General features: G+C 38.8%; 1 protein-coding gene across 3 annotated transcripts in view; it reads left to right on the top strand.

The window, feature by feature from the left end:
* Nucleotides 1-24,168, top strand: part of CHIT1 (chitinase 1) — a 113,058-nt gene that overhangs the window by 34,079 nt on the left and 54,811 nt on the right. Inside the window, exon 4 of one of the 3 annotated variants that reach the window (XM_056815754.1) lies at nt 4,104-4,160. The exons of the other annotated variants lie outside the window; for them this stretch is intronic. The gene's annotated coding sequence lies outside the window, so the exon portion shown is untranslated. The remainder of the gene's footprint in view (nt 1-4,103; nt 4,161-24,168) is intronic. 3 annotated transcript variants of the gene reach the window in all.

The following is a 24,168-nucleotide window of genomic DNA, read 5'->3' as shown; positions in this document are numbered from 1 at the left end:
GTCCTGGATCATTATATTGCTATAATATTTTTGAATAGATAAGTCCTTTCCCCTCCTTTTTTAATCTGTTTGGAATATAGACCTAGTAGAGGGATTAATGGATCAAAGAGAACACATGATTTGACTGTCCTTTGGGCAAAACTCTAAACTGCACTCCAGAGGGGTTGTACAATTCCATTAACAAAGCACTGAATGTGCCAATTTTGCCACATCCCCTACAACATTGACAATATTTCTTTACTGTCATATTAGCCCATCTGATAAGTATGGGATGGTACCTCAGAGTTCTTTTAATTTACATTTCTCTAATCAATAATGGTTTAGACCATTTTTTTCTTATTATTGTAGATAGCTTTGATCTCTTCAGAAAACTGCCTATTCTTATTCTTTGACCATTAGTCAAGTAGGGAATTACTTTTAAAAGCCTTTTATTCCTTCCTTCCTCCCTTCCTCCCTTCCTCCCTTCCTCCCTTCCTCCCTTCCTCCCTTCCTCACTCCCTCTCTCCCTTCCTCCCTCCATCCCTCCCTCCCTCCCTCCGTCTGTCCCTCCCTCCCTCCCTCCCTCCCTCCCTCCCTCCTTCCTTCCTTCCTTCCTTCCTTCCTTCCTTCCTTCCTTCCTTCCTTCCTTCCTTCCTTCCTTCCTTCCTTCCTTCCTTCCTTCCTTCCTTCCTTCCTTCCTTCCTTCCTTCCTTCCTTCTCTCTCTCTCTCTCTCTCTCTCTCTCTCTCTCTCTCTCTCTCTCTCTCTCTCTCTCTTTCTTTCTTTCTTTCTTTTTTTTGAGGCAAACAGGGTCAAGTGACTTACTTGGAGTTATACAATTAGTAACTGACTGAAGCTGAGATTTGAACTCAGGTCTTCCTGACTCCAAGTCCCAGATTCTATTGACTGCTCCACTTTTTCTTAATCCCCATCTTTCTTCATTTCTTTGCAGCCTTTCACACTGTCAATCACTCTTCTACGGATTCCCTCTGCTCTAAGTTTTCATGACATTGCTCTCTCCTGGTTCTCTTCCTACCAGTTGGTTCACTCTTTCTCAATCTCCCTTCCTGTAAATTCATTCATGTTCCAACTAATAACCTTAGGTGTCCCCCCAGGGCTCTGTCCCTGGGCCATCTTCTCTTTATCCCTACTTTACTATGAGGTGGTTTGCTCCAACCAGAACCCATTCTTTGTCTTCATGAAGACCTCATGATGTTTGGATGTGGAAGTCAGAAAGGTCATTTAGTTTACTTGGGGCAAAAAAAATCTTGGTGGAGCAATAGGTTTTTAGCATTCTTTTTATTGGGCCACCACACTGAGATGGAAGATAAGATATTGGCCTTATCCACATAAGATTAAACCATTCTTTATGGTGACGTGATTCACTAAGACTTCATAGAGTCCATACTAATCCGACCTGGAAAGTGATTATGCTGTTGAGGTAGGTTGCAGAGTTTTGCCTCATGGCCAAATATATAACAAAGACAGACTCTGATATCTTTTTTTTGTAAATCAACTTTGTGGAGTATAACCAATCAATCAATAAACTTTTATTAAGCAACTGCTAAGTGCTAGGGACTTTCAATCACTGGGAACTTTTTCACCAGCTACCCCATAGTCAAAAATTTTTCCTACAGAGAAATTTACAAAAATAAAAACTTTTTCTACCAAGAGTATCTTTTTCTAACGTTTCTACCATACTCTAATGGTTTGCTTATGTCCTATCCAGAGATTTAATTCTCAGTTTATGAAACAATGGGCCACATTGAGCAGACCATTATCTGAAAATGTTTAAATTGAAATCACCTTTAGCATGATGAAAGAGAAATTCCTTTTCTCAAGCTCCAGTACTTCTTTTTAAAAATTTTTAAATATTTTTCCACCTTTCCCTCCCATTTTCCCTCTCTCCTCCCAGAGCTGACAAGCAATTCCACTGGGTTATACAAATGTTGTCAGTTGATACCTATTTCCATATTAATTTTTGCTATAGAGTGATTTTTTAAAGCCTAAACCCTAAATCACATATTCATATATACATGTGATAAGTGATGTCATATGTTTTGCTTTTGCATTTCTACTCCCATAGTTCTTTCTCTCAATGTGGATAGTGTTCTTTTACATAAGTCCTTCAGGAGTGTCCTAGCTTGTTGCATTGCTACTAGTAGCAAAGTCGATTACATTGAATTTTTCCACAATTTTTAAAAATTAAATTTTTTATTTTTAAATTTTATTTTATTAAGAAAAATTTCCCATGGTTATATGATTCATGTTCTTTCCCTACCCTCCTAACACCACCAACCCCCCATAGCCAGTGCATAATTGGACTGGGTTTTACATGTGTCATTGATCAAGACCTATTTCCATAGTATTCCACAATGTTTTACTTTCTATGTACAATGATCTTCTGGTTCTGCTCATTTCACTCTGCATCAGTTTATTGAGGTTCTCTCAGTTCACATGGAAAGCCTCCAGATCACCAATCCTTACAGCACAATAGTATTCTTTCACCATAATATACCACAATTTGTTCAGTCATTCCCCAATCTAGGGACACCCCATTTTCTAATTTTTTGTTACCACAAAGAGCACAGCTATGAATATTTTTGTACAAGTATTTTTCCTTATTATCTCTTTGGGGTACAATCTCAGTGGTATGGCTAGATCAAAGGGTAGGCATTATTTTAAAGCGCTTTGGGCATGGTTCCAAATTGCCTTCCAGAATGGCTAGATTAATTCACAACTCCACCAGAAATTTTGCTACAACCCCTCCAACATTTATTATTAGTAGGACCTGTAATGGTCCATCATAAGCAGGTTCAGTAGGCCCAGTATGTTTGAAATTCTTTATGTACACACTATCACCTGGGTTTAAATCATGAAGTGAGAAATCTATGGGGCCTGCTTGAACAGCAGTTCCAGAGTTGTGGAGTTCTCGCAATTTTGTTTATAATTGTCTGATATATGTAGCAATGGTTGTATCCCCTCCTAACAATGAGGTATAGGCAGGGGTAAATGGTTGTGCCTGAATAGGTGGGTGTCCAAATAGCATCTCAAATGGTGAGATGTGTAAATCACCTCTGGGTCTGCTTCTGAGATTAAAATAGGGCCAGAGGTAGAATTTCAGGCCACTTTAAATGAGTGTCCATACACAATTTGCCAACCATGGTCTTAAGTTCTTTATTCATTTGTTTGACTTGTCTGGAACTCTGGGGATGGGATGGTGTTTGAAATTTAGGAGTTATCCCCAAATATGAATAAATTTGAAATAAGACCAAATCAGTAAAATGAGTTCCTTTATCCAAATCAATATGTGCTGGCAGGCCAAAATGAGGAATAATTTCTTTCAAAAGGACTTTAGCAACAAAAGTCACTGTGGCATAAGCAGTAGGAAATGCTTCAAGCCACTTGGTCAGTTGATCAACTATCACCAGACAAAATTTATACTGTCCAGTTTTTGGCATAGAGATAAAGTCAATTTGTAGGTGCTCAAATGGTATGTAAGCTTGAGGATGTCCACCAAAGGCTTTTCCTCAAAAGGTGTGTTGATTAAAGGCCTGGCAGGTAGGACAAGCTGTACATACTTTGGAGGTCATTGTAGTTATTCCAGGTGCTATCCATACTCTGTTAACAGAGTCTACAATGCCTTGGCTGTCAAAATGAACATGTTTATGGATAGAGTGACAAATTTGGTTATAGAAAGCTCTAGGGAGCAGGGGTTTGCCACCTGATGATACCCATACTACATTTAGCTGTTGTGCTTTAAATTTCTGCTTCCATTTTCCCACTTCCTTGTCATGATAAGAAATGGATAGATCCAAATTATCAGTAATTGTTAGTGGCATAATTCAGGTCATTCTAAGACTGCTAGTTTTGCTGCCATATATGCTTGGCTGTTTCCCCTAGAGACAAGGTCAGTGCCACCTGTGTGTGCAGAGCAGTGAATGACAGCTATAGCTTTGGGGAGCTGGATGGCAGAAAGAAGTTCAGTAATAAGGTTTGCATTGGCAATACATTTCCCAGCTGATGTTAAGAATCCCCTCTGAAGCCATTGCATGCCAACAGCATGACATATACCAAAGGCATAGTGGGAGTCTGTATAAATTGTGACTCTTTTATCTTTTGCAGTGTTACAGGCGTGTTTCAAATCCTTGAGTTCTGCATCCTGTGCACTTACATTTGAGGGTAAGGAAGCTGACCAGAGAATATCAAATTCAGTAACTACTACAGCTCTTGTATAACTCATACCATCATCATAAATGAAGAATTATCTGTAAATAATGTTAAATCTGAATCATCCAAAGGGGTGTCCAGTAAATCATTAAAAGGTTTATCAACAGTGGACACTAAAGATGTACAATCTTATAAAGGTTCTCCGGAAATTGGCAAATCAGGGAGCAAGATTGCAGGATTAAGAACTCCACAGTGTTTTAGTGTGATATGTTAATTATTTAATAGGGTCATCTCATACCTAGTAATACTTTGGTCAGTAAATGCCTGTGCCCTATGTCTTAATAACAATGCCTCAATTTCATGTGGGAACAATATGGTCAGAGGGCATCCCAATACCAGATCGACAGATTTGGTTACCAATAAAGCTGTGGCAGCCACTCTTCTAAGGTATGGTGGTACTTTGGCAGCTACTGGATCAAGCTGGACTAAATAATAGGATGCTGGGTGTTGAGCAGGTCCCAAAAGTTGAGTTAGAACACCTGAAGCTATCCCTTTTTGTTCATGGACATATAAGGTAAATGGTTGATCATAATTTGGTATGCCTAGAGCAGGGGCAAACAGGATAGCTTGTTTTAAATTTGAGAGAGCTTTTAGGTGTTCTGCTTCCACTGTTAGTGGTTCAGGGACCGAGACTTTTTTTTTGTGTGAGTGCTACAAGGGGATTAGTGATTTCCCCATAGCTAGGGATCCACTGCCAACAAAATCCTGTTGCTCCAAGAATCACCCTCAATTGCTTTTTAGTGGTAGGAGTGCTTAACTTTTGGATATTTTCAATACATTTAGGAGAAATTAAATGGGACCCAGCAGTTAAAATGAAACCTAAATACTGTACCTTGCAGAGACACCATTGAATTTTGTCTTTGGAGTCCTTGTGGCCTCTCTTATGTAGCTCTAAGAGGAGGTGTTTGCTATCCTCTTCGCATGTTTCAGAATTTGGTGAAACCAAGAGCAAATCATCCATATACTGAATTAAACAGCTGTATTTAAATTTTATGGCATCTGTATCAGCAGTTAAGAATTGTGTGAACAGGGTGAGGCTATCCACGAACCCTTGAAGCAAATAAGCCCATGTCTACTGGGTGCCCTCCAGGTGAAAGCAAAGATATGCCTGGAGTTCTCATATATGGGTATTAGAAAAAGAAAGCTGAGCACAAGTCTACTATTGTAAAGTACATGTGCTAGTAATAGAAGAAATAACAGTATTTATGTTAGAAACTACAGGGTGTCTCTTTATAATGTGATTGTTTACAGCTCTCAGATTATGGACAAATCGATAGAGATGCTTACCCCAGTTTTGGCTTTTTAACAGGTAGGATGGGTGTATTGTATTCAGATTTACAGGGAATTATGATGCCTTGGTCAATCAATTAATTTATTACAGGTGTAATGCCATCAATTGCCTCCTTTGAAAGCAGGTACTGAGGAATGGAAGGAGGTGGGCTAGATTTTGTTTGAATTTGTACAGGGACAACTGATTTAAGTAGGCCAACATCAGAAGATGATGTGGCCCAGAGAAACTCAGGTATATCAGTTGGAATCTCAAAAATAGGAGTTTCCTTCATTTCATGATCATCTGAAAGAAGTACAAGGAGTAAAGTTAAGGATTCCTCATGCAGTTCCAGTGTCATAGAGCCATCTGGAGAAAAAGTTATTGTGGCCCTAAGCTTGCATAAAAGGTCTCTCCCCAGCAAATTTATAGGGGAGCCAGGCATTAAGAGGAAAGAGTGTTCCACACTATGGGGTCCTATGAACACTCTTCTAGGGGAAAGCTAGGGAATCCTTAGGGGTTTCCCTGATACCCCCATGACATTAATTGAACCAATGGAACTGCTTCAATACAGACTGGGAAGTTCCAGTGTCCAAAAGACAATCATAATAGGTGTTACCAACTTTTAATGTTACATGGTACTCATCAGTATGGGGGGGGGGTGCAGTGGATAGGAACAATGGGCAGTAAGATGTCAAATCTGGAAAATCAAAGGTTGTATCCTTTAATTCCTGTGCTCCCCCCCCCCCATACACCTTCATAATCTTTGGTTAATTCCTTGGGTTCCCGAGGGGCAGTAGCACCCTGGGTGGTTTAGGGATGAGCTTCATTCAAGATATACTAGCTGGATTCATTTGGTATGAGTTGTCAGGTGCCTGATTTATGTCCCTAGAATTATTATTATCAGTCCTAAAATTGTGATTCCTGAAATTACCACATTATTATTTCTATAATTGTTTCTTTGATAATTTTTCCAGTGGATATTTTTTCTTACTGTCTAGAACAAAGTCTTACATTCCTTAATTTCGTGGCCCTTCCTCTGACAAAAGCAGTAGGTAGGGGACTGATAGTTAGATTTTTGGAGAGGGGCTAGTGCCATTGGTTGAGCATCATGCCCATTGTCTTGTTTATCAAACCTATCTTCTAAAGATTTGTTTTCTTTTTTCAAGGTTTCTATGACATTATTAGCCTCTTTCCTATTTTTCTTTTTGGCCTTTAAAGACATAAGCCACAGTGTTCCTCAACTCTTCAAGGTCCATCTGAGGCCATTGTGGGCAATGCATCTTAAAATACTCTTGGACCACCCTGCAAGAGTTGTTGATTAAATGTCTTCATTTGCTTAATGTCGTTGTCTTTAGAAATATCAAGGTTTAGGTACTGACCCCCAAGCCCAATGAGCTTATTCATGAATTGTGAAGGTGTCATATCATCTGATTGTCTAAGGCTTTCAAATGTTTCCCATGCTTCCATATCCTCAGAGCATTCTTGCAAAGCTGTTATAATGGCCTCCCTACAACGATTTAATTGTAACCAGTCCTCCAAACTGTTATAATTTCACACAGAATCCTGAGCTGGACAGTGTGCTGCAACACTCCCCCGGACCTTGTTAACATGAAAAATGATCTTATTTTTCTCACATCCCATTCGAAAAACATTGAGCAAATTCTCAACAGCCTTCTAGGGCAGGTCATATTGATTTAAAAAAATAGCCATTTTCTTGGTTACCATGAGAGGTTCACATTAAAAATAAGGTATATTATATTTCAGTTCTCTAGTTTCTTGAGGAATGAAAGGTATATGGTGTCTTAGGGTCACCACATCACCAATGCAGCCTATTTCAGGCACTTCCCTTAAGGGGAAAAGAAATTCATAGGAATCATTCGATGGCTGTGTTCCCTCAGAAGTTGACTGTGGGGATAGCAAGGCAGGAACAGGTACTATAGCAGGACAAGATTTCTTCGGGGCTGGGGCTGGACAGGAGAGGATGGAGGATTAGAAGAAGGATCGGGGAAGTAAGATCAGCTAATAGTTGCAGAGCATGAGAGAGATGTTGCAGAGTATGAGAGAGAAGGATCTGTACCTGATGTATATGAGAGGGGTGTCTCATCTCCATTTTGGGAGAATTAGGATTGTCCTTTATTTGTGGTTCAGGAACAGGCTTCCAAAATTCATACTTGTTTTGGATGGGATCTGTATTTTTCATTAGATCATGTAAGTGTTTGAAAATTTTTTATTGCATTTCCTGTCAGCCTGCATTTCTGCTTTAATCTCTCATATAGTAGCACTTTTCATCTTAATATTGAAGATTAGAAAAATAAAATTTCCTAGGAGTACAAGGAGAAGGAGGAAATTTGGAATCTTCATGCCTCTAATTGGGCAAAAAACAAAAGGCTTTCATGCATGGTAGCATTTATGCTGCTTTGCATTTTGATCAAAAAATAAAACAAAAATAATGTATATTTAATTGATTTATTTTAATTATTATTATAAGGAGTGGGGTAGAGTAAGATGAGGGTATTTAGCTAATTTTATTTTTTTATTTTATTTTAATTTTTTATTTTAATTTTATTTATTTAATTTTTATGATTTAATTGGATTTTTATTCATAAAAAAGGGGAAACATTTTAAAATTATTTATTTGTTGCTGCCCTTTAGTGGCAGCAAACAACCACTGAAGCTAAGCAGGAAAAGGGAAAAAAATAAGAGGGAAAAAAAGAAAAGAGAGGGAAAAAAGGAGAAAAAAAATCAGTGCTCAATATTGACCTTTAGTGGCCAAGAGGCAGCACTACAACTGGGAGGGGTTAGAGGCATGTTTAGGGGTGGGTTTCAGGGTAAGGGATGTGGTTAGGGACTGCCAGAAACCAAAATGGAGGATATGACTACAAAATTGGGTAGGGTCTGAGAGAGACAGAATAAGGCAGGTTTGGTAAAGCAAGGAAGGGGCTGGGATTGCTTAAAGAGGGCCAGGACCCTCCCTGCCAAGGCAAAAAGCCTGGTAGAGGCTAACTGGTAACCAGGTGCCCAGAGGGGAAAAGGGGCTTCCCTTCTGCTCTGGGCTGGGGAAAGGGAAGCTTATATTCACCAGCAAGAACAGGAGCAGGCCAGCAGAAGTGGCAGAAAGTTCAGGGGTGTGGTAGCTGCAGGAGCAGCCAAACCAGGTGGGACTAGGCTTCAGCAGCTGCAGGACATAGGAGCAGCACTGTGGTGAGTCCAGGGTGCCATGGCTGAGGTAGCAGTTTGAGGCAGTGGGAGAGGAGTGGGTCTGCCACTTAGCTGGGGTTTGGCCAAACTGTGGGCAGGAATGGCTGATCAGGCTGCTCTCCAGGCTATGGGAGGGGAGTGGCTTCTCCACCAAGTCCCCCAAATTAAGGCAGCTGGGCCATAAGGAGAGTGACCAGCAGGCCAGGGTGGGAAATACTTACAACTGCCAGAGGTATGGAAGGCAGAAGGAGAGCTAGGGGAATGAGCCACAGTTGGGTGGCTGGAGCTGGGGTTTAGGCAAGGTAGAAGCAGCTGCGCTCTGGTAGTGCAGCCAGGGCAGAAACTGCCAGCTTTAAAAAAAAAAAAAGCTCTGAGTTCTAAAGTCTCTTCATGGTCGCCAAAAATGTAAAGATTAAAAATAATATTTAATTCTCTATTATTTTAATACTATTATTAAAATCTGGTTAGAGCAGAGAGAAATTAAAAACAACCAGAGAAATCTAAAAAAACAAACAAAAAAAAACAGAGAAAGGCAAAAGAAAATGCTCCCTCCTCCACACTGGTACAAGCCAGAAAGACTGTGTAGGCAGAAACAGAAACTCAAAACCTCAGTTCACATAAGGAGGAGCCGTACAAACAGGAAAAGGAAAAGGGGATTGTGGAAAATGTAGTGTCTAGGGTTCAATATTCTAAATCAATGCACTCCCCAAGTGATGGATTGGGTAATGAAATATTAGAGTGACCTCTCCCCCTCTTCCTTCACCCAACTTACCTGAATTCCTTTATTAAATATTATAAGCAGTCACATCCTTGTCAAGCCTCTCAATTCAAGATAAAAAGGGATACTTCAAGAACTAGGGTCAGATCTCAATAAGAGTATCTGAGGCCATTTCCTCTGTGGCAGGACTCCATACTGGGACCTACCTCCAGACCCTTTCTGAGGTTGATGCATTGAAGATATCCACAAATGGTGCTCACAGGGGAGCTCATAAAATCCCCCCAGCCATTTCTCCAAGGGGTACAGTATGACAACTGACAGCCTGTTATCACAGGGAGAGGAAGAGAGACAGCTGCTATTCCCATTCTAGCTTAGGCTCTTCCCCCCCCCCCCCCCCCACTGCTCCTGTTCCAATAACCCTCTTCAGTACTTTACTGATATTTCTTCATTATCAGTGAAGTGAACCCTTTATTACAACCTCAAGGAATATCCATTTTTACACCAAACTTCCCCTATTCCCAACTTTCCTATTTCTATCAAGGGCATTATTCTCCCAGTCACCTCCTCCCTCCATATATTCAATCTGTTTTCAAGCTTTGTTCTCTTTTTTGATGTTGCTGTCCAGCTCTTCATGACCCCATTTAGGGTTTTCTTGGCAGAGATATTGGGTGGTTTGCCATTTCCTTCTCCAGCTCATTTGACAGAGGAGAAAATTGAGGCCAACAGGGTTAAGTAAACTGCCCAGAGTCACAAAGCTGGTGAGTAGCTGAACCCAGAAGATGAATCTCCATCACTCTAGGTCAGGTCTTCTATCCACTGCACCCTCTGACTGTCCTACATTATTCTCTCTCTTTCTTTCCCCTAAGTCCCCCTTCTCTACTCTCACACAACTGTCCCTCTAGTACAGGTCCTCAAATATCACCTCATGCCTGGATTATTACAATAGCCTCCCTACAGTTCTCCTTGTCTTGTCTCTCCTAACTTCAACCCATCCTGGGCAATATGATCATTGTAAAGCCCAAGTCTGACTCGATCACCTATTCTCATTACTCAATAAACTGGCTCCCCATAACTTCCAGGATCAAATGTAGAAGATGCTCATTTTGCCATTTAAAACCTTTCAAAACTTGCCCTTTCCCTACCTTATGCTTTATTTCCCACAGTGTGCCCACTCTACAGTGGAGCCAAGCCAGCCTACTAGCTGCTCCTCATCTAGGACTTTTTACTGGCTGTCTCCTGTGGTGGAAATGCACTCATTCCTCACCTCTACTGCTTAGTTTCCCTGGCTTCCTTCAAGATTCTGTTCAAATCCAACTTTCTTTCTTTTGCTTTTTAAACCCTTACCTCCTGGCTTAAAATCAGTGGGTTCTAAGCAGAAGAGCCGGAAGGGTTAGACAGTTAGAGGTAAGTAACTTTCCCAGGGTCACACAGCTAGGAAGTGTTTTAGGTCACATTTGAACCCAGGACTTAGCTCTCTGTCCCTTGAAACATCTAGCTGCCCATCAAATCCCAATTTCTGTGAGAGACATTTCCCAGGCCCCCAGCTATGAGTGCTTTCCTTCTGAAATGACCTCTATTAAAATTTATACATATACAGTATATGTATATGATTATTTGTATATTGTCTCCTCCATTAAGATGTGAGTTTCTAGAAGTTGGGAATTCTGTTTTTGTCTATTGTTGGATATCTGGCACAGAGTTTAACAAGTACTTGTTGACTGACTAATGCTTACTAAGTTTTCATATGGATTTTTTGGAATATTTTACTGCCAAAGAGCCAATCAATGATATCAAATGAGTACTATCATTTTTATTAAGAAAATTCTTTTTCTTGAAAAAGCTGGTGATCTTACAGTACATATGAGCACCTTATCTGGGAACAACTCATCATACCAGATATCATAGATGTCCTCTTTGTAGTTATATTCTTGGAGAGCCTGAGTTTGAAGAGTTTACCCAAGAAAATGGGAAATTGTTTCCAGAGATGGAAAATGAATTGGGCGTCTAGGTGGCACAGGGGATAGAATAACTGGTTTGGAGTCAGGAAAACGCATCTTTCTTGGTTGAAATCTGCCCTCAGGGGCTGTTCCATAGCATAATGGTTAAAGAGAGAGGAGGTCCTGGGTTCAAATATGACTTCAGACACTTCCTAATGTTAGATTTAAAATTAATATCCAATAACTCCAAGTATAATAAAAGAACAAAAGTATGAAAACATAAGAAAATAGCATATGAGTAATATGCTATTTTATAAGTAATATGAGTAATATGCCTGGTACTCACCCAACCTCCTCCAGCCCCATGGAGTGGGGGGGAAAACAGATAGAGCAAGAGGGCAGAGCTACACAAAACTTATATCCTCCCTACCTTAGCACAAAAGGTGAGAAGAAGCATGGGAAGATGGAAAAGAGCGTCCTAGGGAGCAAATCCTAATTACACACTAACTATGCGACCCTGAGCAAGTCACTTCAGCTCTTTTAACTAGCCCATGCCCTTCCATCCTAGAGTTGTTACAAAGACATGAGTTTGTTTTTTTTAAGATAAAATGAGATATTCATTTATTTATTTATTTATTTTAGTTTTGAAGACATTATTTTATTTGGTCATTTTCATACATTGCTCATTGGAAACAGATAATTTTCTTTTCCTCCCCCCCCAACCCAACCCCCCAACTCTTCCCTAGCCATCCTGGGATTGGTCTGGGTATCACATGTGTCCTTGCTCTGAACCCATTTCCTTGTTGTTGGTATTTGCATTAGGGCGCTCATTTAGCGTTTCTCCTCCATCAAAGACATGAGTTTTTTAAAAAATCTGGCCTCAAACACATTCCAGCTGGGTGGCAAGTCACTTAACCCTATTTGCCTCAGTTTCCTCATCTGTAAAGCACTCCAGGATCTTTGTAAAGACAAAAACAAAAACAAACAAAAAATATAAACCCTCAAATGGGATAAGGACAAAACTAAAGGGACTAAATAACAACAAAGTGAATTCCATGATTGAGACAGAGTTAAAAACTGGGCAAAGTCCGATGTTCACCTGAGCATTTGTGAGAATGGATTTCAGAGGTCAGAGGAAAGTGAGGCAAGATTCCAAGACCAAAATACTCCAGAGAATCATCCGGGCTCCAGACCAGGCGCCTATGATGGCATTTGCCATCCTAAGAAATAAACACTAGAGGGCGACATTTCTACACAAATCAATTGTTGGCTTTCCTCTGCGCTCTGCTCCTGAAGAAGCTTCATCCTTCAAGTCCCAGTCGGGAAGAAGAACATTTGCGGATGTAGCGATAGTTGCGAGTTTCTATAGACCTGCAGGGGGCATCCTGTACATTTCCTTGCCACCTTCAAGACGAAATACACCAATATCCCTCCCTGCCGGTCACACAATTCAGGCAACGTTGATTAGGTTTCTGTGGTGCTCCGATGCGGGGCTGGGCGCTGCCGATAGTAGACATTTCCTGCCTTCAAGGAGCTTTCACTCTAAAGCTAGGAGCCAGTGATGTGCGGGAGCCAGTTTAAACTATCCCAACAGTTCATTGTTAGAATTTCAGTGTGTGCGGCTTTACTTTGGAAATTGACAAATGCTGCCGATCAGGGCTTGATTTATTACTTTTTTTGTGGTCTAGACTTTAAAAGCTAATGGAGAAAATGCGAAGAATGCAGATGAAACTTTAGAGAAGGTTGTGTGTACATTTTCTTCCCAAGAGCTGGGAGTTCAGTATTTACCAGTACATTTCTGTACAAGACACATACACAAATCAGTATGCTGCAAATGAGACCATAACAGAATCAGGAGAAAAAAATGTAAGATGTTCCATAATATAGGAATTGGGTGGGATCTTAGAAATTAGATTCCAGGAGGGCAGCAAACTGTGGTCCAGGGGATAAAAAGAGTCTGGTTTTGTATGGTCTGGGTGGGTTTAAAAATAAAGTTTTTTTCAGATCTAGAGATGGGAAGTCCTGGGTTCAAATTCGGCTTCAAAGACTTGCTATCTGTGTATTCCTGGGCAAGTCACTTAATGTCCATTACCTAACTCTTCTCATTCTTCTGCCCTGGAACCAATACACAATATTGATTCTAAGATAGATGTTAAAGATTATTTTTAAAATACAAAAAAAAATTTTTTGTATTTAAAACTATAAACAATTATTTTTAGAGGATTTGTCCCCTTTGGGTCAACCCTTGATTCCAGTCCACTTCTTTCATTTTATAGATCATGAAATTCAGACTCAGAGCAAGTAATTTGTTTAAGGTCACACAAGTAGGAAATGGAAGATTCAAGATTTTACCCTAGCTCCTTTGAAGACAAATACAGCAATAAATCATAATGTAGCATAAGAAATAAGGGGGGGGGTCTAATATTAAGGAAACGTGTTGGACCTATCTATAATAATACCTAGCTAGAATTTTTTTTTTAATATATTTTATTTGATCATTTCCAAGCATTATTCGTTAAAGACATAGATCATTTTCTTTTCCTCCCCCCCACCCCCCATAGCCGACGCGTAAGTCCACTGGGCATTAGATGTTTTCTTGATTTGAACCCATTGCTTTGTTGATAGTATTTGCATTAGAGTGTTCATTTAAAGTCTATCCTCTGTCATGTCCCCTCAACCTCTGTATTCAGGCAGTTGCTTTTTCTTGGTGTTTCCACTCCCATAGTTTATCCTTTGCTTATGAATGGTGTTTTTTTTTTCTCCTGGATCCCTGAAAGTTGTTCAGGGACATTACACCGCCCCTAATGGAGAAGTCCATTACGTTCGATTATACCACAGTGTATTAGTCTCTGTGTACAATGTTCTCCTGGTTCTGCTCCTCTCGCTCTGCATCACTTCCTGGAGGTTGTTCCAGTCTCCATGGAACTTCTCCACTTTATTATTCCTTTGAGCACAATAGTATTCCATCACCAACATATACCACAGTTTGTTCAGCCATTCCCCAATTGATGGGCATCCCCTCGTTTTCCAGTTTTGGGCCACCACAAAGAGCGCAGCTATGAATATTTTTGTACAAGTCTTTGTGTCCATTATCTCTTTGGGATACAGACCCAGCAGTGCTATGGCTGGGTCAAAGGGTAGATATTCTTTTGTCGCCCTTTGGGCATAGTTCCAAATTGCCCTCCAGAATGGTTGGATCAGTTCACAACTCCACCAGCAATGAATTAATGTCCCTACTTTGCCACATCCCCTCCAGCATTCATTACTTTCCTCTGCTGTTATGTTAGCCAATCTGCTAGGTGTGAGGTGATACCTCAGAGTTGTTTTGATTTGCATCTCTCTGATTATAAGAGATGTAGAACACTTCTTCATGTGCTTGTTAATAGTTTTGATTTCTTTATCTGAGAACTGCCTATCCATGTCCCTTGCCCATTTATCAATTGGAGAATGGCTTGATTTTTTGTACAATTGATTTAGCTCATTATAAATATGAGTAATTAAACCTTTGTCAGAGGTTTCTATGAAGGTTTTTTCCCAATTTGTTGTTTCCCTTCTGATTTTAGTTATATTGGTTTTGTTTGTACAAAAGCTTTTTAGTTTGATGTAGTCAAAATTATTTATTTTACATTTTGTGATTCTTTCTATATCTTGCTTGGTTTTAAAGCCTTTCCCCTCCCAAAGGTCTGACATGTATACTATTCTGTGTTTACCCAATTTACTTATGGTTTCCTTCTTTATGTTTAAGTCACTCACCCATTTTGAATTTATCTTGGTGTAGGGTGTGAGGTGTTGATCTATTCCTAGTCTCTCCCACACTGTCTTCCAATTTTCCCAGCAGTTTTTATCGAATAGTGCCTAGCTAGAATTTATATAAAACTTCAGGGTTTGCAAAATGCTTGACAAATAGTGCATTTTATCCTTACAAGCACAAAGAAGTGGGTGTTATTTATTAGCTCCATTTTACAGACAAAGAAATTGAGTTAAACAACAATTAATTGGCTTGACCAGAGTCATATAGCTATGTCTGAGGTTGGATTTGAACTTGGGTCTTTCTGGATCCAAATCCAGTACTATGCAACCTAACTGTAACCACTTCCTTTTGTTCCAAAAGCTGGGATCTTTGGTCTTGCTGAGGTCACTTGCCCCAAGTCTATTCCACTGATCATCCTTTCTGTCTCTTAGCCAGTATCATATTGTTTTGATGACCACTGCTTTATAGTATAGTTTGAGATCTGGGACTGCAAGTCCTCCTTCCTTTGCATTTTTTTCATTATTTCCCTGGATATCCTTGATCTTTTGTTCTTCCACATGAACTTTGTTATGTTTTTTTTTTTCTAATTCAGTAAAAAAGTTTCTCAGTAGCTCGATGGGTATGGCACTAAATAAGTAAATAAGTTTGGGTAGGGTTGTCATTTTTATTATGTTAGCTCATCCTATCCATGAGCAATTAATGTTTTTCCAATTATTTAGATCTAGTTTTAATTGTGTGGAAAGTGTTTTGTAGTTGTGTTCATATAGTTTCTGTGTTTGTCTCAGCAGGGTGATTTTAAATGGAATTTCTTTTTCTAATTCTTGCTGCTGAAATGGGTTGGAGATATATAGAAATGCTGATGACTTATGTGGGTTTATTTTGTATCCTGCAACTTTGCTAAAGTTGTTGATTATTTCCACTAGCTTTTTAGTTGATTCTCTGGGATTCTTTAAATAGACCATCATATCATCTGCAAAGAGTGATAGCTTGGTCTCCTCATTGCCTGTTTTAATACCTTCAATTTCTTGCCACTTCCTTTTAAATACCTAGGCATACAGTTTGGACCAGATTCAATCCTGGTAACCTGGGTTCTAATGAGAGGGGTGAAATGGGCTGCTTGTTCTCCTACACTCTGGTTTGCTATACCCCACCCTGGTACCCCAGGTACAAATGATTTAAGGTTTAGATTATGGCTCATAGTGAGGGTTTCCTCAAAAAAGGGAAAAGATAAATGTTCTTAGCATACAGTAAATTTAAATTAGGCAATGGATGAGTATTTTTTTCTTTTTGTTCTGAATTTAAACACCAAAAAAAGGGAGCATCTGCATATACTCAGCAGAATGACAAGAAGAACAAAAAGGAATTCTATATGAAACTGTGGATCTCAATTTTTTTTTTTACAACTTGCTATATTTTGAAAAAAAAAAAGTATCTAGTAAATTTTCCAGTGTTACTTTTTTTTACTCTTCTTTTCTGTCTTAGGATCAATACTATGTATTGGTTTTAAGGCAGAAGAGCAGTAAGGGCAGGGCGATGAGTATTGTGAATTGTACAGGGTCACACAGCTAGGAAGTGTCTGAAGCCACATTTGAACCCAGGATCTCTCATCTCTGAGCCTGGTTGTCTAGCCACTGAGCCACCTAGTTGCCCCTCTTCTGAGCGTTTTAAATTTTTTTTACCCTGATAGTTCTTTTTTTAATCATTGTCATCATCATGATTATTTTATCACTATTTATGTGATTATAAAGTTCTGCTTTTTTTGCTCATCATAATTTCATGCAGGTCTTTCCATGGTTTAAAAAAGTTAATCTGTTTATCCTTTCTCATGACATAATAGTATGTCATAGTGATAAATCACTATTATATTTATCACTATTAGTATTCCTCCCAACAACCCCTTCCTTCTCCCTCTTAAAAACCAAGGGAAACAAACAGAAAAAAAAACAAATAAACATCTTTTAACAAATATGGATAGTAAATAAAAATAAATTCACATAGTGGCCATGTAAAAAAATGTATTTCTTTGTAACTTTTGTCCTTTCATCTTTTGGTCTGGGTAAGATGATTCTGCATAGGGAGGTTCTCTGAAGACATGGTCCATCATTGCATTGTTTAGAAATGTTTCTAAATTGTTTTTCCTTTTGGTTTTACTGTCTATATCTAAAGTTCACTTGGTTTTGTTCACTTGAGTGCATCAGTTCATACTGTCCAGGGTTCTCTGAAATCTCTTTTGTCTTAAAGTTCTATTACATTCCCAAATACCATTTTGTTCAACCAGTTGTCTAAGAGGCAATCCATGATGTCCTCCCTCCCCTTTTCAGCTCTTTTTCCCCTTTGGATCTCTCTTCTTCACTTTAGAATCGGGAAATTTATTTTGCTTATAGCATTCTCTCCCCAATATTATTCTCTTTTTTTTTTTTTAACATTTTCCTGCTTTCCCACTTCTTTCCCTCTTTCTTTTTTAAATTTGATTTTTATTATCTTGCAAAACACATGTCCATATTGGTCACTGTTATAAGGGCACCCTCATACAAAACCAAAATCCCAAATAAAACCACAAATACACTGATAGGAAAGATAGAATGCTTTGATCTGCATCCATTTGACTCCAGCAGTTCTTTCTCTGTGGGTGGATAGCATTTCCTGTTTTGTCTTTGAGGAATTTCCCAGATCACTGCATTGCTGAGAATAGTCAAATTGTTTCCTTCTTGAATTTGATGTATGTCTATACCAAACTCTGTCCATGGGCATGTATGTGTGTGTTTAATTTTGCTTGATTCGTTTAAAAGAAGAGTAGTGATGTGCTTAATTAGCTCCTTCATTAATCTATGAAGACAATGAAAAATTCTGAAAGGAGCAGCAAAAGTGGTTCAGTGGCTAGAAAGCCAGACTTAGAAATGGGAGGTCCTGGGTTCAAATTTAGCCTCAGACGCTATCTAACTGGAGCAAATAACTTAATCCCAACTGCCTAGCCATAATCCTCTTCAGCATTGAAACATTAGTAATGACCCTAAGATATAAGATAAGGATTTTTTAAAATTAATTAAGGGGTCACTGAAGAGACATTTGTTCATCCTTCCTCTATTTGCCTCTATTTGCTCAAATAAATTTAACCTTCTAGGTATCTCTGAACTCTTGGGTTTGTATTTTTCTTTTCTTTATTTTTTTTGTTAAAGTTTTGAGCTGTCTCCCTTTCTCCTCACACCAGAGAAGGAATTATTTGACAAAAAAAAAATGTATATGTAAGACCATGTCATGCATGCTTCTATTTATTAATTCTTTGTCTGGAGGTGGACATTCACAGTTTTTTTTTTCTCAAACAATATTGGGTTTTTTTTGCATACAATATTCTCTAGTTCCACTTTTTTTGCTCATCATAATTTCACGCAGGTCTTTCTGTGGTTTTAAAAAATTAATCTGTTCATCCTTTCTTATGACATAATAGTATTCCCTCATAATCACATGCCATAACTTGTTTGGTCATTCTCCAATTGATGGATATCTCTTCAATTTTCTTTGTCACTGTAATATTTTAGAACATACAGATATTTTACTTTTTCTCCTGATCAATTTGGGAAACAGACCTAATAGTGGTATTACTGGGTCAAAAGGTATACATCATTTTATAACTTTGGGGGCATAATTTCAGATTGCTCTCCAAAAATGATTTTATCAGTTCATAGTTCTACCAATAGTGTACTAGTGTTCCCATTTTTCAACATCTCCTGTATTTGTTTTTTCCCCTTCTATCATTTTAGTTAACCTGATAGATGTGAGATGATATCTCAGAGTTGTTTTAATTTGCATTTTCTTAATCAGTGATGTTTTAGATCATTTGTCTGTGACTATATGTAACTTTGACTTATTCATCTAAAACTACTTCTTTATATCCTTAGACTATTTGTTGGAGAATGACTCATGTTCTTATAATGTTGCAAAGGTCTATATTTGAGATATGAGACCTTTATCTGAGAAACTGTCTATAATTTTTCCAAATTTTCTGCCTTCCTTCTAATCTTGAATACATTGTTTTATCTGTACAAAACCATCTTAATTTAATATAATAAAAATCATTCATTTTATGTCTCACAATGATCGCTGTCTCTTTTTTGCTCATAAATTCTTCTGTTTATAAATCTGATAGGTAAAATGTTTGTATTTCAAAACTCCTGCTTCTTGGTGGTCTTTTCATTAAAAACATTTGGAAATGTTCTGATCCATTCCCTCTCCCCGCTCACTGTAGGATTATTATCAGCTTTAGAGTCTATGTTATTCTTGGTTGTAAGTCTATATCTTTTGCTTTTTGGAATATTTTATTTCAGGATTTTCTTTCCTTTTTGGTAGAAAATGTCTGGTCTTATGTGATCCTGACTATAATTCTATGGTACTTGAATTACTTTCTGGACACTTATAGTATTTTCTCTTTTGGATGGAAGCTTTGGATGTTAGCTATGACATTCCTGGAATTTTTTCTACTTTTTTTAAAGGAAGCAATCCAGGGATTCTTTTTATTTTTACTTTGCCTTTTGGTTCTCATAAGTCTGGATATTTTCACTTAAGATTTTTCTGAAATATGGTGTTGAGGTTTCTTTTTTTCCATAATAGTTTTTTAAGGAGTACACTGAGTCTTAAATCATCTATCTTTGACCTGCTTTCCAGGCCATTTGTTTTGACATCAGATATTTTCATTTTGATCTTATATTTTCAGTCTTTTTATTTTGTTCTAATGTTTTTTGCTGTCTCATAGAGTCAATAATTTATTTGGTCTGTTCTAATTTTCAGGGAGTCCATTTCTTGGTTAAAATTTATCACTTTCTTTCCTAGATTATTTATTCTTCATTTAATTATTTCCTCCAGAGCAAGATTTTTAAAATCTTACTTCATTTCCCTAAGACATTTATTCAATCCTTATGAAAACACTTTGCTTTCTTTTAGTTTTTGATTCTAATTGTTATTAGCTGCTTCTTTGGGGGTGAATCTCTAGAATGGTAATACTTTTTGATACTAGTCAATGTTTTCTTTGGTTTACTTATATTTCTAGCTTTAGTGACTGAAATGTGACTTTGTGTCATAACCAAGCTCTAACCACTTTTGTTCTTTTGAATGGAATAGTCTTGCCCTGCATGATTTTGGCCTGGGACCCCTGGGTTCTTGTAATGGCTTCCATCTCCTGGGGCTAGCCCACCCTGTTTCTGAGGTTTCCAGAGTTTCCAGGTGCCAGATTTTTCAGGATCTCTTAGGAGAGACTATGAGAGAACTCAGAGTCCTTAACTGGTCGTTTGTGGCTCCCTACAGCTTCCTGACTTCCCTGGGGCTTTTTTAGGGGAGTCTTCTGCTCTTGTTTTATGGGTACATAGTGTCTTACAGGTAGTACTCATTCAGTCTTTGGTCATGTTGGGAGGCTACCCTGCACTAGTAGTAGATATGATACTAGTGTGGTACAGTGAATAGAGCCCTGGGCTTAGAATTTGAAAGACTCATCTTTCTGAGTTCAAATCTGTCCTCAAACACTTTAGCAGTGTGATCCTGGGCAAGTCACTTAATCCTGTTGGCTGTAGTTCTTCATCTGTGAAACGAGCTGGAGAAGAAAATGGCAAACCACTCCAGTGACTTTGCTAAGAAAATCCCAAATGGGGTCCTAGAGAGTTTGACACGGCCGAAATGACTGAGCAACACGATGGAGGGGCCCCCTTTCATTTTGACTGTGGGCTTCTTGCTAACTTTTTTTTCCTTCTGGCAGCTTTAGGATAAAAGAAGGCCTGTCTAGGTCACATTTTTGTCTGGTGTCAACTTCAGGATTTACCTGGAGTACGTATGTGGGATATGAGATTTCTTTCCCCCTTTCAGGCAGCCACTGGAAAGGAATCGAGCTCCTTTCTATTCTAATGCTGCTATTATCTTGATTAATGTGAATGTGGAAGATGGTACAGCTTTATTCAAATGAGTGAGTAGAAAGTATGTTTAACCTTTTCTAAGTAACGAGTTTGTATTTGATGATAATTGCATTACATTCCAGTCCCAACCCTGATTCACTAGACTGGCCTTAGCTAACCTGGCCTAGGAATACTTGCTAAAATAAGAGGGTTTATTTGGGCATGAAGCAAGGGACAAAGAGAGTCTAGTAACAGAAGCTGAGGACACAAAGGGCCTCATGAAGCTGGGAGATGAGGACATTCTGGTAAGAGGAAAGGAAGTTTACACAAGGAACTCTATTAGGAGAGACTTCACCATAGAACAACAATACATTATAAGGGAAAGAACTTTTAATACTGAAGTCAGAAAACCTAGTTTGAATCTTGCTCCCTGGTGGTATGTAGCTGGGTGACTATAGGCAAACAATTTCACTTTTAAAGAGAAGATAATAAAATAATACTTATTGAGAGCTTACTCCACACGAGGAACTGATTCTAAGGCCTGAGAATTACAAAGCAGAAAGAAAGTCTCTTCCCTCAAGGAACTTACCTCCTCCTCCTCCTCCTCCTCCTCGTCCTCCTCCTCCTCTTCCTTATTTTCTTCTTCTTCTTCCTCCTCCTCCTCCTTCTTCTTTTTTAATAAAAACTCTTACCTTCCCTCTTAAAATCAAAACTGTCTGTGTATTGGTTCCAAAGCAGAAGAGTGGTAAGGGCTAGGCAATGGAGGCCAAGAGTCTTGCCCAGGATCACACAGTTAGTGTGAAAAGGGAATTCTTTGTTCTCTTTGTCTATTCTGAGTTTACACTTGTGAAAGGGAATCCTTTATTCCCTTTGTCTATTTTTAGTTAACGTTCGGTTAACAATAACTCAAGTACCCCTACTTAGTACCTCACTAGATTGTGAAGACAGGATTAACTCTCCTTTGTCTACTTTTGAATTGAATCAACAAAAGCTTGAACACTCTACTTAGCACAAAGTGGAGGAACTCTCCACCCTTTCAACTCAATCAGCCATGAAATGAGAATTCACACCTCAATCAGCTAGGAATCTGTGAAACCTTTTCATGAGTATTCACCTCCCCAGAAGGTGAGAAGTGGTTCCCACAAACATTGCCCCCTGAGCAGTGCTGGGCAATTTGGAAGCTGTGATTGACCCTTTTGAAGAGGGGAAGGGACAAGAAGCCACTATAAAAGGCTCTGAATTTCTGGGGCTAGGGGAATTGACTCCAAGACTCCAAGAAGGAAGTTGGCTTCAAGAAGGAGATTGTCTTAAGGAAGAAAGTCGGCCTCAGGAGTCACCTTCACCTTGAGTCATTGTCTTGGCCTGCCTCTTGGAGGGAACTTGGGTGAGTGGATAGCTGGCTTTCCCTTCCTGTCTTCTGGAGAGAGTTTAATTCTGGTTGAAGGGAGCAATATTTAGTTAGATAGGCTAATGTCTTCTCTACCCTTTTGTATTTCTCTGCTTTCACTCTTTCTACCTCTTTTGTAAATAAAAGCTATTAAAAGTCATTTCAACTTTGAGCAATAATACTTTAAATTGGTGACTACCATGTTATTTATCATTTTCAGATATTTTAGTCAAACCGTTAAAATTTAATTCTTACACTAGGAACTACCTTGGTGCCCCAAAGGAGCTTACATTCTAATGGGGGAAGACAACATTTTGAAAGACAAAATAAGGGAGAAGAGATAAAGGTACTCAGTACAGGGGTTGTGGTACAAGAAGTTCTGACAGTCAGACATGCAGCTTGGAAGGGTAATAAAGACATGTCTGGCCAAGTGTCCTTAAAATGGAGGTTCTGGGAGGATTCAGTAAATTGAAAGAGGCTGAGAAATATAGATGTAGAATGAATTTCCAGAATGAGAAGGCCAATTGATTATAATTCAAAGTTTTTAGTTTTTATTTTAAACCCATACCTTCTGTCTTAGAATCTATACTAAGCATAAATTGTAAAGGTTAGGCAACTGGGATTAAGTGACTTGCCCAGGGTCACACAGCTAGGAAATATCTGAGGACAGATTTAAACCCAAGTCATCCTGACTCCAGGTCTGGTGCTCTGTCCATTGTGATACCTAGTTTTCCCTTTGTTTACAGTTTTTAAAGCACTTTCCTCAGAAGAATCCTATGAGACAAGTATTACAAATATTATCCCCATTCAGGATGAGGACAGAAAGGTTAAACAACTTACAGATAGTCACATAACTGAAATTTAAACACTGCCCTACTGGCTTCAAGTTCTCTGCTCTTCCCACTATGCCACATTCCTTTCTAAAATATGGATGAAAGCACTATATTCATTTAGTGAGCATTTATTATACGGCAACTGTATGCCAGGCATTGCACTAAGTGTTGGGGATAGATACTAAGACTGTCCCCACCTCCTCCAAAGTCCCTGGGTCAAATGAATTTCTACTGGAAGGAGATAACTTATACACATATAAGTACCACATATATATGAAAACACTTAATTCTGGAAGGGGTTGGCACTAAAAACTGGAGAGAATCTTGAAAGACTTTATATTGGAGACAGCCAGGCATGCATTTTATTAATGCACATAAACCACAAGCATTTAATTAAATTTTTATTATGTGTCAGGCATTGTGTAGTGGGCTATGGAAATGTACTGACTGCAGAAGTGCTGAAATAGCTGTCATTAGAGGTTTTCCAGAAAAGATTGGATGGCCATTTTTTTGGAGATGTAGCAGGGACTCCTGCTTTAGGTGACTGTGAGAGAGCCACCTCTGAGGTCCCTTCCAATTCTTGATTTTAAAAAATCACTTATCTTTTATCTTAGAATCCATTCAAGGTATAGGTTCCAAGGCAGAAGAGAAGTAAAGGCTAGGCAGTTGGGGTTAAGTGATTTGCCCAGGGTCACACAGCTAGATAGTGTCTGAGGTCACATTTGAACCCAGGACCTCCCATCTCTAGCCCTGGCTCACGACCCACTGAGCCAATTAGTTGCTTCTCAATTCCTGATTAAATGATTCTTTCATTCTTTTCTTTTTTGGAGGTGTCTCAGTTTCCTGATCACTTGATGAAAACTATCATAAGATCTTCCTGAAAAGATTTGCTTCACTTCCTGAAATAGCCCCCAATGGAGAAATGTCCTTGTTCATAACATCTGGACTAGTCCTTCCTCATTCATCCAGGGAACCAGGAACAGGCTTGAGCCT

This window comes from Monodelphis domestica, chromosome 2 (assembly GCF_027887165.1).
Source record: "Monodelphis domestica isolate mMonDom1 chromosome 2, mMonDom1.pri, whole genome shotgun sequence".
Classification (NCBI taxonomy): Eukaryota; Metazoa; Chordata; class Mammalia; order Didelphimorphia; family Didelphidae; genus Monodelphis; species Monodelphis domestica.
The sequence above is the reverse complement of the archived record's forward strand: the minus strand, read 5'-3'. Positions and strand labels throughout refer to the sequence as shown.